The following is a 15,072-nucleotide window of genomic DNA, read 5'->3' on the forward strand; positions in this document are numbered from 1 at the left end:
GGAAATACGACGGTGGTCCAAAATCTCCCAAGTTTCTAGTGAAATTTGTGTTCATCAGGACTTCACTGAGATACCATTTTGTTCCACTTTTTTAATTAACAGCAATGAGTGGCTTCATGCCTTCTGACAGACCATTTAATGATACTTCTGTTTACCGTGTGCCAAACACTGTGCTCAAAACTGCTCACTGGTTATCTTGTTTTGTTTAGTCTCCATAATAACGGTGTGAAAGGGGCCCCATTTGTCCCTTTCCAGGTGAGGCATGTGGCTTGGAGAGCTGGTGACATGACCAGGGTCACACGGCTGGTGAGGGAGCGGGCCTCGAACCTGGGTCTGCCCAGCTCCAGAACTGAGCTCGCAGCCACCAGCCTCCTCGGCCACCTCCTATGTGTGTGTGTGTGTGTGTAGTGTGTGTGGAGTATGTGTGGAAAGAAAAGCCTTGAAGGAATGTCACCCCTCCCCATCCCTGCCCCATGCGTGCAACCCAGCAGAAGGTCTGAAGGAGAGGAAGCCCTGACTTGGATGCAAGCAGAAGGGGCAGAATCCGTTTTACTTTTAGAGAAAATCTTAGGGGCGTTTCTTTTGATTCACAGTAGAATTCATTTCCGATTCCTTTCCAGTGTACCAACTAGCTTTAGTAGTGCTGCTACAACAAACTTAGGAGTGAAGAAAAAAAGTGTTCTTTTCTTCTTTTAAAAAAAATAATAAATTTTTTCTTGCTTATAGTTAATTCTAGAAAGGCAATACTAAAGGTATATATTTTTTTTAAAATGCTATTTTTTACTGCACTGATAAATATCATGACAAACTCTGGTCTCTATAATCGATCCACTCTTCAGCTCTGGGTAGAACCAGATGCGGGATTCACACCAAATCTGTAAATACCGTGTGTGGGTCTGGTGTCCAGGAACTTTTTTCTTTGTGTTAAAAAAAAAAGAGAGAGAGAGAGAAGGAGAAAAACCAAGATGACTCTTAGAGGAACCAGATAAGGGTTTCTTTGGAGATACTCTTCTCAAAGAAATGGAGAGAACGGTCATGTAAACAGAAAAATCAGCAGCTTTTAGGGTATAAAGAAGGAGAGTCTCTTGCCGCAGTATGAGATTAATAGTAATGCAGAAGCATTTTTAATTTGGTTGAAAGTGGTAAGAATTTAGAAATGCTTTATGATGAGATTTTTAATTTTTTAGAAAACTATTACCATGTGTTATGAAACATCTCCTCAGTTGTGTTGGGTGGGTTTTTGTTTCTTTTTTATTTAAAAAAACAAAAAAACAAAAAAACAAAAAAAACTTCTCTATTGACTGGCTCCAGGCTTGTTTGCCTAAATTCTTAGGTAGTTTACACGAGTTCTAGAACCTTCTAGAACTTTGACTCCATTGGAAGCAAACCCAGCTAATCAGAATTTGAGATCCTGGTTGGTTTCAATAGGTATTCTGGAATTCTGACAGAACACCTAAAGATTTTTTTTAAAGAAGGTTTTAGATACATTATCTTACACAAACTGTGACCTAATGGCAATAATTACCTCAAATGTGGGCATTCATCCTGGTTTTAGCCTTTTTTGAAATCATGTAGCCAGCTTGATCTTGGGATTTAAAAGACTATGAACTCTGTGTGGGCTGAAAATAATGATTAATGCACACCCTGGTCATTGTTGCTTAAGTGAATTCTGAAAATAGCTGATCTTTACATCAAAAATTAAACCAAGGAAGAGATTACTCTTTGTGTGTTGTAATGAAATGTGATATTCAAATGCACATGTTAAGTATATATGTTTTTAGCTACTGTAAAATGCTGTTAGCCTTCTAAGATATCAAGAGAGCCACATTTTAAATGCGTAAACTAAGTAATTGACTGTGGATACTTAAGCATATTTCTGGCTACGTTTTATAGTTAAAGTGTTTTATAGTTTACATTTGAACTGGTACTTTTTAAAGAAAATTTCTGTTTCTAACTGACATCTTCAGACCCCAGCAATCACCTCTTTAGTTGGAGGCCATGCCCCTCCAAGGCAGGTGTTTTCTACCCGTACCATTGTGTAGCCCAACACGAGCGTTTCCCTCCACGTTACTTACTGGTTTCCATGTGAACGCGAGAGAATGTGAAAGATTTCTGGATTGAGTGGGAAGGGGGTGAGTCCGTAGCCTGGGCCAGATGTGAAGACCTCATGCCTTGTTGTATCAACGCTTGTCTCCAAAGAGGCCTTCTCTTTGACATCCTGGAAGAGGCAGAGAGAACAGATACCCGGTTTGTTGATTTTGTCTTGATCTGAATGTTTGATTTCTATTGATCCACTGACTTCCAGTTCACCAGGCAGTAAAAGACACTGGGATTTAGGCGGCCCTGAAGGTACAGCTGCTATTTCTGGGCCCCTGGCAATATTCTGATCGGTGTTTTGCAAGGGGAGCCGCCCCTCTGCCCACATACTTCGGCTGGGCTTTCCACATACCTGCTGTCACTCATTCCTTTTCTCCTTTAAAACAAAATAAATGCAAAAGGATGTGTTTACTTTTTACTCTTTGTCAAACTCAGATTTGAAGCCGAGGTCGGTGGGAGAGGGGACACTAGATTCCTCCCTCGAGACTGTTAAGTGCTGCTGAGCAGGGGACAGGCTGGGGAACCAAGGGGCAGCTGGGGGAGGAGTGTGGGTCATTGAGACCCTCGAAGTAGAGATGGTCCCTGTGACACTTCAGAGAGTGGGCCCCACTGTCTCCTAGGAACAACCTAGAACATGCTGGTTCCCCTAAGAGTTTTAGTTTGTTTCTTGTTTTCTCTCCTACCACAACCCAAGTGCAGAGGACCTGCTGTGATAAAGGGCATTCCGTTAGCAGATAAGACTTTGCGAACTGCAGGACGCCTGGGACCAGGGAACTGTTTGTGTGTGTTCATTTGAATGCATTCGCGTTTTCCCTGTGACCCCTGTGGACCGTACATTCTCATGACAGGTTCTTGTAAGAAACATTAGGGTAAAAAAAAAATTTTTTTTTAAATCTCACTCTTCCTAATAATACTCCTGCTTTCCCTCTGTTTGGTATTTTCCTTTGCTTGAAACTCATCAAATTAATTTTATGTCATTGTCTTTGGGGCTTAACCATATGTTTAAAAACTAGAAGCATAGAAATTAGCTTCGAAAAAAAAAGGACGCTGCATCTGAAACTGGCTCCTTCTAGTGTCCTTTGAACTGCTCCACACAGATCTCTCCTGGTGTGGCCTCCCTACTCCTTGTCCGGGTCAGTGTCTCCGGGGCCACCCCCACACACCCCCTGCTGCCACCACAGCCCCCCACGCAGCCATCTAGGACTCCCAGGATGCTCTCAAGAGCCAGGAAGAAGGACCAACTTGGCCTCGTGAGCGGTGGTCTTGCCTCCCTGTTAGATACTCCCTTGCTTGGTGGAAGGGGCAATGGATTTATCATTATGATTATCATTATTATTAATTATTAATATTATTATTATTATTATTATTTTAATAGTTTTCGGCTCAGGTTATAAGAAAGAACTTGGGAAGTGGAAAGTGACTTGACCATGCCCATCCTTTGTAGCTTTCTGTGACTTCTGAATGGAACACGAAGCGGCCCCCACCCCACTCGCCTCTCCTCACTTCCAAGCAGCGCCCCCCGTCCCGGGGGCGCTGCCTCTGCCTCCGGGTCTCCCCCCCACCCTTTCACGCTCCCTCTCACTTTTGTGTTACTGCTCATTTAAAGCTGTCTTCCGTGGCTTTTCCAGGGCACAATCATTTCTGGCCCCCAAAGCATCTCCTCATCCTCTTTGTGTGCGTTTTGTAACCAAATGAAGTAGACCAGAAAGTCCTACTTTGGGGCAGGAGACTTTGTAGTTTAGTAGAACCACTGTGTAGAGATAGATGGTGATATATATGTTAGTGTATATATATATCAAACCAAATTTCTGATAGGACGAGTATAGCTTTACGGATGAGGAGGAAGAGGAGCTTTCAGAAGTCAGGCAGCGATGGCGTCGTCCACGAGCCAGGGGGCCGGCCCCAGGCTGCCCCTTCCCCAGGTGGGCCCGAGGCCTGGTGCGGGGTTCTCGTCACCCACCTCACCACAGCAGAGGCAGGTGGCCCTGAGGGGGGCCGCCACTCTCTCTGGGTCCCCAGCCTCCAGGGCACAGATTGGGGGGGGGGGGGCAGCACATCAGAACGACTGGAATTTTCCATCCCATTTTGTGTTGACCATATGTAATAAGCTGCAGCCTCTGATACGATATCACGTTTCCAAGAGCGGGATCCATTAGAGTGGAAAGAGAACAGATCTGTAGAAATGTTTACCTTTCAACTGCCCATGAGTTCCGGACACTGGATAGAAAGACTCACTCCCCAGAATGAGAGCCGGGAAGAGGAGACCCGGTGGTGATTGGTTAACAGTCCAAGGAACACGGCTCCCTCCCCAAGGTCACCTTGCCTACATCTTCCTCCACCAGGTCATCTCAGCTCAATAGCCCTATGAAAGCCCCGGTCTGTTGTGTTCCTTCACTGTACGGTTTCTGTAATGAAAAGTGTTAATCCATGTTAATCTTTGTGAAAATTATTGCGTGCAACAGTATTTTCTCGTGTACCTCTTTTTCCTATGTGAATTGTCCCTCTTTTCTTTTTTATTTATAAATGTCTACTTTTTTTAAAAAAACAAACCAATGTGTTGTAGACCTCTATGTAACCTATTCCTTAGTCTCATATTATAGGTATGTTATAAGAATGGATATTTTACTTGGCTTTAGAATGTTTTACAAGAAAAATAATTCTTAACTGATCAAGTCCTTGCTACTAAAATGCTTGTGTTTTTCATCATGATGTCGTGTGCTTCTAAATTAATAATCATTTTCGTTGTAGAAAAATGGAGTGAATTTATATTAGTCTTGGAAACTAATAATAGCATTGTAAATTTATGAGATGATTTTAACAGAAAAAAATTATAGAAGAATATAGTTATTTTAATTGTAATATTACTAACTGTAGGGTGAGAAAGGGGGGTCCCGTTGTGGTGAACTATGTTATAGCTTGTTACTCACAGTTTCTTTTTGATCATTTTTTCGGTCTCTGAGGTGAAACGAGTTATTAATTAAAATTTGTAAACTCACATATGCATATTGTATATGTGTAGAAATGTAATCACACTTTGTCTTGGAATTACATTAAACTGTTTGGAATCACTGTAAACTTGGCCTGGCATGCTTATTATTTCTTCTAGAACCAGACTAGTTCTATAAGACTAAAGAGGTTCCTGGTCCAAGTAACACCGTTGGGGACTTAGCTAACCTTTCAGAAGTCCTTTAACCCTGAACGCTTTCATCACACAGCACCACACCTACGGTCGGCCGAGATGACCGTGGAGGCCTGTAGAGAGAGGGCCTCCCGAGAAGGGCCAACCTGGTCCGCTGGGCAGTCGTCGCCACCAGCTGTTTCTAGAACTGTCATCGTCCCAAACAGAAGCTCTGCACCTGTTAAGCAACCCCGCCCCGTTCCCCTCCGCACCCCACCCCCAGGCGTGACTTCCACCCTTCTCCTCTCTGCCTCTGGGTACCTCCTGGAAGTGGAATCCTACACTATTTGCCCTTTACTTGTTGGTGCTGGCTTATTTCCTGTACCCGTCTTCTCCGAGGTCATCAATTTTGTAACATGCATCAGATTCTCCTTCCTTTTTAAGACTGAGTAACATCCCATTGTATCTAAATGCCACATTTTGTTTATCCATTCGTCTATTGTTCTGTGTGTGTGTGTGTGTGTTTGGATTTTGTGACTAATGCTGCTGTGGACATCAGTACGGAAATAGGAATCCCAGTTCTTTTGGGTGCGCACTAGGAGTGGAATTACTGGATTATCTGGAAACTTCTTGCGGAACCGCCCAACTATCCCCAGCGACACCGCCGTTCTGCATTCTCACCAGCCATGCGCAGGGATCTGGGGTTCTCACCAGTCGTTCTTAGCCTGCCTTCCATTGCCGGGGTCGGGGGAACCTCAGGACCGCCCCACTCCCAGCCCCTGTTAGCTGAGCCTCCTGCTTTCACGAGCTCACAAGCGGCCTAAACCGCATCCACCTTCTCACCTGCACCCTCAGCTTCCTGCCCCCCGTGCTCCTGCCACACCTGCTTGCTGGACCTGTCCTACCACCCACGGCTCTGCTCTGACACCCAAGCTCCCGAGCTGCCGGAGAAGACCCGGAACGCTCTTGGACCTCGTCCGGCCGTCTGATGTCAGCAGCTCCCTCTGTGGCTAGTCGGAAACCTCCCACTCCCCCTGTGGCCCTGACTATAGGGAGCCCCTGGGCACAGTCACCACTGTATATGTACAACACATCCTCTTTATCCATTCATCTGTTGATGGACACCTAGGCTCTTTCCATAGTTTGGCTCAGAATATATAGTTTTAAATTAGAAACGCACCACCAGGGATCAGACATGGAGGTCATGCCTGCCCAGGAGCCTCCCCCAAACAACCAGGTATATGTTCTTTATAAGTCTGACTTCACTGTTTTCTAACAATGATCTAGAATATTTAAGCCTCAGCAAATATTAAATATGTGGAAAAGCAGAGAATACACTAAAGGCAAAGTATAGATGTGACACTAATGGGATGGTGGCCTCGTGACCTCATGACCTTTGAGCTTACCTGTTCAGTCCCTTCTTTCTGTCAGGACTGAGCTTTTTTTTGTTTTGTTTTTAAAGTTTTATTTATTTATTTGAGACAGAGCTCAAGCAACAAAGATCTCAGAGGGAGAGGGAGAAGCAGACACACCCCTGGGCAGGGAGCCTGAGGCAGGGCTCGATCCCAGGATATGGGATCATAACCCAAGCCCAAGGCAGATGCTTAACCGGCTGAGCCACCCAGGGGCCCCCATACTGAGCTTCAAAGCAGATGCCTTGGACCACCCCCCGCCTTCACAGTATGTCCCACTTGGGCCGTGCAAAGCTCCCCTTGGGAGATCTGTTTTCTTCCAGCAGATCTCCCTTAGAAGATCTAATTCCATTATGCTTCTGGCACCGCTTGAAGTTGGAAAAAACCCACTGCCCAGCGACAACCCTAATCCCCATTCCGTAGGGAAGAAACATCGAGGAGCTGGACAGCCTGTATCGTGAGACCATCCAACTCCAGGTTTCCACTGTGGTTTTACAGGTGCCGATCTAGAGGAGCTCCGCAGTCCTTTCTCACGAGACTTTGGCGTGTGACAGCACGTCTGAAACAACGCAGGAGGATAGGTACTCCTCGAAGGATAACACTTGACATCAGCTTTTGTGTCTTCTTCTGTTCTGTTTAAATGTCTTATGTTTTATTACAGTGGCTCTCAGGATCCTTACCCATTGCAGACTAAGCCTGTGGACCGGGCTGCTCGGGAAAACACAAAGTACCAGCAGGTAGCTCAAAGGCCAGAAGGAAAACCCAGCCGTCTGGAGGAAGCCGAGCTGGGAGGGAAACGAAACAGCACCCGTCTGAAGAGTGCACAGGCCTTGAGCCCCGGGTGTCGTATGGAACTGAAGCTTCACTGAGTTCTGCACCTGAAATTAATATTACACTGTAAGTTAACTACCTGGAATTTAAATGAAAACTTGAGAAAGGATAAAAAATTAAAAATAATAACATTTTTTAAAAATGAAAAAAAGAAAAGAAAAGAAAGCTAGCACAGGAACCGGGGAGGGAGGCATAGGAGAGAAGGTTGTACTGACAGCATACGATTCGGGAGCGTGGGAGTCTGCCGTATTTGGGCTCAGTTCCAGGAGCTGTTGTCCATGACCGTGAAAGCTGGGAAATCCCTTACTCTCTTGAGCCTCAGTTTCCTTAACTGTAAAATGGCCATAATACTACATCTGGCAAAGACTGGCCACATAAACCCCAAAGCCAAGTCCTCCTCTTACTGAACACACAGCTAGATTATATGTCCTCGCTTGCTCTGCAGAAAAATATGACCGGAACGGGGCCCTAAAAAACGGTCACGCATTTATCCACACTCTCTTCCCTCCATTTCTGGCCAGATGAGGAAGATCCAATGAAGGACTCTGAGGGCCTAGACACGGTGAGGCCTCCAGACAGAAGCAGCCCAGGACACTGAGTGACCTCCTCATAAACCCACATGGGACAAAACCACAAAAGAGCAAGAAATAAGTATTTTTGTTATATATAGATTTTTAATGGTCTTATAACTTTTTTGTTTCATTTCAATTCAAGTTAGTTAACATACAGCGTATTCTTTTTTTTTTTTAAGATTTTATTTATTTGACAGAGATTACAAGTAGGCACAGAGGTAGGCAGAGAGAGAGGGGGAAGCAGACTCCCCGCTGAGCAGAGAGCCCGATGCGGGGCTCGATCCCAGGACCCTGGGATCATGACCCGAGCCGAAGGCAGAGGCTTTAACCCACTGAGCCACCCAGGCACCCTTCTACAGTGTATTCTTAATTTGGGGGCAGAATTTGGTGATTCATCCTTTGGGTAGAACACCCAGTGCTCGTCACTTACGGTCCTTCCCGCCCCTCACCCAGTGGCCCCACCCCCCACCCACCTCCACTCCAGCAACCTCAGCTCGTTCCCTAGATTTACGAGCATTATTATTATATTTAAGACTCTGCAATTTTAGGGTTGTTTATTGTAACAACTAAGCTATCCCGATTCATACAGACACCAGTCCCTGAAAGCGAGGTCCTGCTGTAACGTCTAAACCAGAGAGAATACATAGCATTGGCTTAGCAGCTGGACAGAGAGATAGGGAAATTGATCTCAGGAGCCGGAAAGGTGATGCCCCATGTTATGCTTTAATAAAACGTGCCATAATCCTGCCGTTACAAACCCTAAGCAGTCTGCAAAAAGATCTACTCAGGCTAGCACGTCAATCTGGCAAGACTATAGGAGGAACGGTCAATACACAAAAATTGATTCTATTTCTTTTTTTTTTTTTTTTAAAGATTTTATTTATTTGTTAGAGAGAGAGATACAGAGCGCAAGCACAGGCAGACAGAGTGGCAGGCTAGAGGCAGAGGGAGAAGCAGGCTCCCTGCCGAGCAAGGAGCCCGATGTGGGACTCGATCCCAGAACACTGGGATCATGACCTGAGCCGAAGGCAGCCGCTCAACCAACTGAGCCACCCAGGCGTCCCTGATTCTATTTCTTTATACCAGTGACAAACAGTTGGACTGTGAAATATTTTTTTTTAATTGTAGAAGCATGAAAAAATTATTTAAAGATAAGTTTTTCTTTTTTTTAGTTGGGAAATTACTTTCTTTGGGGATGTGGGCAAATGTCTAATCTCAGAACTTCTGGAATTGCTTCTTGGTGCCAGCAGCCTTGGTGACTTTGGGCACCTTTAAATGCACAGTCTCGCTCAAGGGCCGGCACTCGTCCACTGCGATGATGTCGCCGATCTGGACATCCCTGCAGCAGGGGACAGGTGCACAGACATATGCTTATGTCCTTTCTCAAAGAGCTTGTAGTTTGGTGGGTAGCAGAGGTAGTCTCGGCAGATGACAGAGGTCCTCTGTGTCTTCACCTTGGTCACCACACTGGACAGAATCCACCCTTGGATGGAGACATTGCCAGGAAAGGGGTGTCTCTTGTCCCTCTTGTCTCATCAAGGTGCTCTCAGTGGCCTCCTTGGACATCTTGAAGCCCAAACCGATGTTTTCGTAGGATCACAGGAGCTTCTCCTTGCCAGTTCCTCCAAGCAGGACCCACTTCTTATTTTGAAAGATGGTTCACTGCTTTCGGTTGGCGCGCTCAGCCTGCACGTCTGCCATCTTCCTGGCTACCTGAAAACGCTTGAGGATAAGTTTTTTAAAAATATATGCAGAAATTCCACCCTTAAAACTTGTAACAAGTTTCTGAAATTTTTAAAAGACTTTTTAAAAATGGAGAGATCTACACTGTTGAATGGAATAGTCACATTATTAAGATGGCATAGGTCTTCACACTGATTTACAGATCCAGTGTAATCCCAGCTTTGTTGGTACAAGTGACAAAAAACAAACAAAAAAAGATAAAGCATTAGAGACCCATGTGATAATATCCAACAGCCTTCACTGGAGTCCCGGGAAGAGAGAAGAAAAGATGGGTGAGGCCGGAGAAATTATTTAGGTCAAGGTGAAGAATTTTCCAAAATTGATCGGTGACACCAATGCACAGAATCGACTAGACTGTCCTGCTCAGCCTCCCACGACTGTCCTGGCCAGTGGTCTGTGGGCAGCGTGCATGCCACCTCCTGGCTGGCCCCTGGCTTGTGGAGGGGAAGACAGGCTATGATCGGCGCAAGTCTCAGAGGCTTGATTTCTCACACACACAGTTTGCTGCAGATCGAGAACCGTCCGGGAAACCCATCCTCTACATAGCGGCTTAGCATTCCAGGATGTCTCAACCTTATGAAGCCTCCAATAAACAAGTCATGGTTGGGGAAAGGAGGGAACATTTGAAGAAGTCTGCTTTGGTTCTTTTTTTTTTTTTTAAGAATTTATTTATTTATTTGACAGATGGAAATCACAAGCAGGCAGAGAAGCAGGCAGAGAGAGAGGAGAAAGCAGGCTCCCTGCTGAGCAGAGAGCCCGATGCGGGGCTTGATCCCAGGACCCTGGGATCATGACCTGAGCCAAAGGCAGAGGCTTTAACCCACTGAGCCACCCAGGCACCCCTGCTTTGGTTCTTAAATGCTCCCACCTGGATGGGAATGCAAGCTGGTGCAACCATTCTGGAAAACAGCATAGAGCTTCCTCAAAAAGTTGAAAATAAAACTACCCCATGACCCAGCAATTGCACAACTGGATATTTACCCCAGAGATACAAATGTAGTGATCCGAAGCATCTCCTGCACCCCAACGTTCATAGCAGCAATGTCCACAGTAGCCAAACTATGGAAGGAGCCCAGATGTCCATCAACAGATGAATGAATGAAGATGCGTTATATTCTATATATTATATACGCACAATGGAATATCACTCAGCCATCAGAAAATGAAATATTGCCATTTGCAACAACGTGGATAGACCTCGAGGGTATTATGCTAAGTGAAATAAATCAATCAGAAAAAAACAATTGTCATATGATCTCACTGATATGTGGAATTCAAGAAACAAGGCAGGGGATCTTAGGGAAAGAGAAGGAAAAAATGAAACGACGAAACCAGAGAGGGACACAAACCATAAGAGACTCATAATCATAGGAAACAAACTGAGGGTTGCTGGAGGGGAGAGGTAAGGGGGATGGAGTAACTGGGTGATGGGCATTAAGGCGGGGATGTGTTGTAAGGAGCATTGGGTGTTATATAAGACTGAGGAATCACAGACCTGTCCCCCTGAAACAAATAATGCATTATATGTTAATTAATTGAATTTAAAGTAAGTTTTTTTTTAAAAAATGCTTTCACCTGGAAATGACATGTGTCGCTTTTTCTTGGTTAAAGCAAGTCACTGCATACCTAACTGCAGAGAGACTGGGAACTACAATCTTTCCGTGTGCCCAGAAGGACAGTGAAAAGGCTTGCTGGCATTCCCATCTACCACAACTTCTGAAACACATCCAGTGTGAACCGCTACATCCAAAGGCACCAGACAGAGCAAAGCTGTTCCCCATCACTGATGCGTTTAGTCTATGGCATGAGCCTGAAAAAAAGATCTTTACTTTGTTAACCTCTGAAATTTGGGCATCCTGGCAGAAGCTGCTAGCATACTCTAATATTCTACTCAACTTGCATTATAGTTAAAGAAGATAGTAATAGTAAATAGTTTTGTTTTTTTTTGTTTTTAAGTAGCCTCCAGGCCCATTGTGGAGCCCAATGCAGGACCCAAACTCACAGCCCTGAGATCAAGGACTAAACTGAGATCAGGAGTCAAAGGCTTAATCAACTGAGTCTCCCAGGTGCTCAAATAGTACCTTTTTTTAAGCACTTACCATGGGGCTGGCACTTCATGTATGAAACACTTAACACAGTTCCTGGCCCTACTCACCTCTCTATTCATGTTAGTTGTTACCCTTATTCCAATTTTGTCTTATGTGTCTGTATTTGCTCAGATGGGTTCTGTGCTATGAACCACAGGACCCTAATGGGAAGGGGAAGGTGGTTGAGCATCTTTCCAACACATCTGCAAGTTTTCATACTTTGTGGGAGACTGAGCTGGAAGTACAGGTTTCTAGGATCAGAGACAGCACGGGTAGAGGAAAGAGCGCTGGAACTAGCAGTCAAGGTTAGTTTAGTTCAACGCATATTTATTGAGCACCGTCTGTATGTACCAGATGCTGCAGAAACAAAGGAGTGTGAGAGTGGACCTCTGCCCTCTAGGAACTTACACTTCTGCAAGAATGATGAACAAGTAAACAAATAAAGCAGGGCACGTGCAATGATAAGAGTATAAACAGGGAGCAGGAGGGCCCCAGACCTGAGTTCTAGCTCTGCCACTATCTGTGTGACCCTGGAGATGTTACTTAACGTCTCTGGGCCTCGTGGGTGGTGAGAATGGGGTAGATAATTTCTAACCCCTGAAAATCTAACCCGTACAGTTCTCAAAACACTGTGAGGGAGACAGGGCAGGTGCGATTTCTACTTTAGGGAGGTGAAGCCTGGGGTCGGAGAGGCTTAGCAATGTGGCCCAGGCTCCACACCTCCTGGTCGGTAGAGGCAGCCCCAGACTAGTCCCAGGCAAGTCTCAGGAGCCAGATCCAGCATGTGTCCACTCCAGGCTGCCCCTCCAGAGAGCAGGGATCTCTGACGAAGGTGGCAGGAGGCTTTCCCGATGCCCCCACCTTGAGTCCCATACGCTACAGACCAAGAAGAGAGAAAGGGCAGGTCCCTCGCCCACCTCCACCCCCTCCTGGTGTGAGCACTCAGCAGACAGTGGGCCTTTCTGAAAACCAGGTCATGTTTTACAGAATGACGCAGTGACATTAGCATGGTTATCCTGGCGGGCCCGGGAACCTTCAGCGGCCAAGCCCAGTCAGCCTGGTTTCCACTCAGCCATGTCCCCATTGCGGACTCTGTGTGTGAAGGACATTTTGGAGGCTGAGGCAGCTCTCCCTCACTGCACTGGGCCACCCGCCACCCCCCAGCCCAGGCAGGACGTGCACGCTGAGGGAATGTGAGTGAGCTCATTTAACTGAAGCAAAGCACATTAAAGGGGTGCCTGGGTGGCTCAGTGGGTTAAGCCTCTGCCTTCGGCTCAGGTCATGATCTAAGGGGCCTAGGATCGAGCCCCGCCTCGGGCTCTTTGCTCAGCAGGGAGCCTGCTTCCCTTCCTCTCTCTGTCTCTGCCTGCCTCTCTGCCTACTCTTGATCTCTGTCAAATAAATAAAACGTCTACAAAAAAGCATATTAAAGATTCATCTCTGCTGTCCCTCTAAAACCACAGCATAGCCACCAAAGCTTAAAGAACAGTGACCACACCAGCCTCTGCCCCCTCTGGCGGTGGCACACGGGTTCCAGGCGCTGTGGGCAATCTTGCTGTCATGGGAACCATATTCGGAGCAGGTGCCGTGTGTGGCAGGAGAGGCCACCAACACAATCCCTGCTCTCCAGCGGTTTACAATCAGATGACGGCGCAGTCAGATGGTGCAGAGAGGAGTCACAGACGACAAGGCCGGGAGACTCCGGTCCCCGGAGATGCTCAGTCTTAAAGTGCTGGAGATTTGGGGGAAGGGAGCTGCTGTGGTTCCCCCAAGGCGTCTGGGGGAGGCTCCAGCCCGACCTTGACAAAGGAAAAGGACAGAAGTCATTTGCCTCACCCCCACCAGCTGTGGTTAATTTGAATGAAATCCTATGAAGGAGACAAGTGTCCCGAGAAAGAGTTGCCTGTGGGCATCCACCTTATTTTGCCAGGGTGGCCCCGCACCCCCACACGGACACCCTCCCAATCCTCCCTCGCCAGAACTGGCCTCAGAGCAGGCTGGGCAAGGGACATGCCCGCCACACAAGTGGCTTCCCAAGGACCTGTGGGGTGGGGGTAGATTCAAACCCTGCCTCCACCACCCCGTGGCTGTGTGACGCGGGGCAGTCCCTCAACCTCTCTGAGTCTGCTCCTCTCTGTAACCGCGGGCGGGCAGTGCGACCTCGCCGGGAGGAGACGCGCGAGGGGGACACTGGCTGACCTGGCGGCCCAGCGCACGCTCACCCAGTCGTCCCTGTCGCCCTCCGGCTCCACAGAGGCCGTCTGAGGAGTGCCTGCTGTGAGTCCTCAGCCTTCTACGGGGCCCTGCCCGCTGCGGGGCGTCACCGAGGACCGGACTGGGGTTTGGGTTCAAATCCACCCAGGGAGCGGCGGCCCAGGCTCCAAGGTGAGCACACTCTCAACGCCAGGGCACGCCTCGGCAAGGAAGAACCTTCGCACGGGGCTCGGGAGTGGGGCCTGGGGAAGGCGGGGGACAGGGACGGTGGGGGGCGGGAAGGGCTGGGAGGAGGGTCGGAAACCGGCGGGGTGCCCTCCCTCGGTGCTGCCCCCTTGTGGCCGCCAAGAGCACAGCACCGGGCCCCGCAGCCGCGCAAACCCCCGGGCTCAGCCCACGTGGGGGAGTGAGGAGCTTGGCCGCTGTCTAACCTTGGGAAGGATGCTCTACGTTTCTGGATTCTGGCGTGTCAGTGTTTGGTTTTTGTCTCGTGCTTCCTTCCTTAATAGGCACCAGATGGGAAAACTCTGAAAACCTTGGCGACCCCGAGTCAGTGTTCCTTTAGCCGCTAAACTGATTTAAAATTGTGGTGTGTTCCCAGGACAAACCCAAGGTCAGAAGAGCTTATCTGGCAGGGCAGACTTGGAAGCCGCAGGTGGCAGGCTTTGGACACCGGAGTAAGAGGTAGGATGTGAATACCACGGGTTCACCATCCCTGTCGTCCCGCTGCTCCTTTCCCAGCCCCCCTCACTGCTCAGCTCTCCCCACCGGAGCGCCCCCTCCACCCCACCACAGGACAAGGGCACAGCTCAGAAGCCCTGGCAGGCCGTGACCCCTCCTCCGGACCTTTGGACCCTGCTAGGGACCCTCGCCCCCTGTGGCAGCATTTCCTGCCTCGGACATTTCTGTGGGTACCACCTACAAGGCTTTTGAGCCTCGCCATCTTTGAGGGGAAGAGGGACCATGGCCTGTGCATGACTGAGAATCAGTGGGAGAGA

The 15,072-nt window shown here is 47.7% G+C and overlaps 1 long non-coding RNA gene and 1 pseudogene across 1 annotated transcript; one reads left to right on the forward strand and one right to left on the reverse strand.

The window, feature by feature from the left end:
• The first annotated feature begins 6,788 nt into the window (after positions 1-6,788).
• Positions 6,789-8,182, forward strand: LOC116569153. The gene is made up of 3 exons (XR_004276884.1): positions 6,789-7,208; positions 7,289-7,524; positions 7,980-8,182. It is a non-coding gene; the product is annotated as an uncharacterized LOC116569153 (long non-coding RNA).
• Positions 8,183-9,180: 998 nt separating this feature from the next.
• LOC116569338 lies at positions 9,181-9,731 on the reverse strand (annotated as a pseudogene).
• Positions 9,732-15,072: the final 5,341 nt, after the last annotated feature.

The sequence above is a fragment of the Mustela erminea genome, chromosome 11 (assembly GCF_009829155.1).
Source record: "Mustela erminea isolate mMusErm1 chromosome 11, mMusErm1.Pri, whole genome shotgun sequence".
In the NCBI taxonomy this organism is placed as follows: Eukaryota; Metazoa; Chordata; class Mammalia; order Carnivora; family Mustelidae; genus Mustela; species Mustela erminea.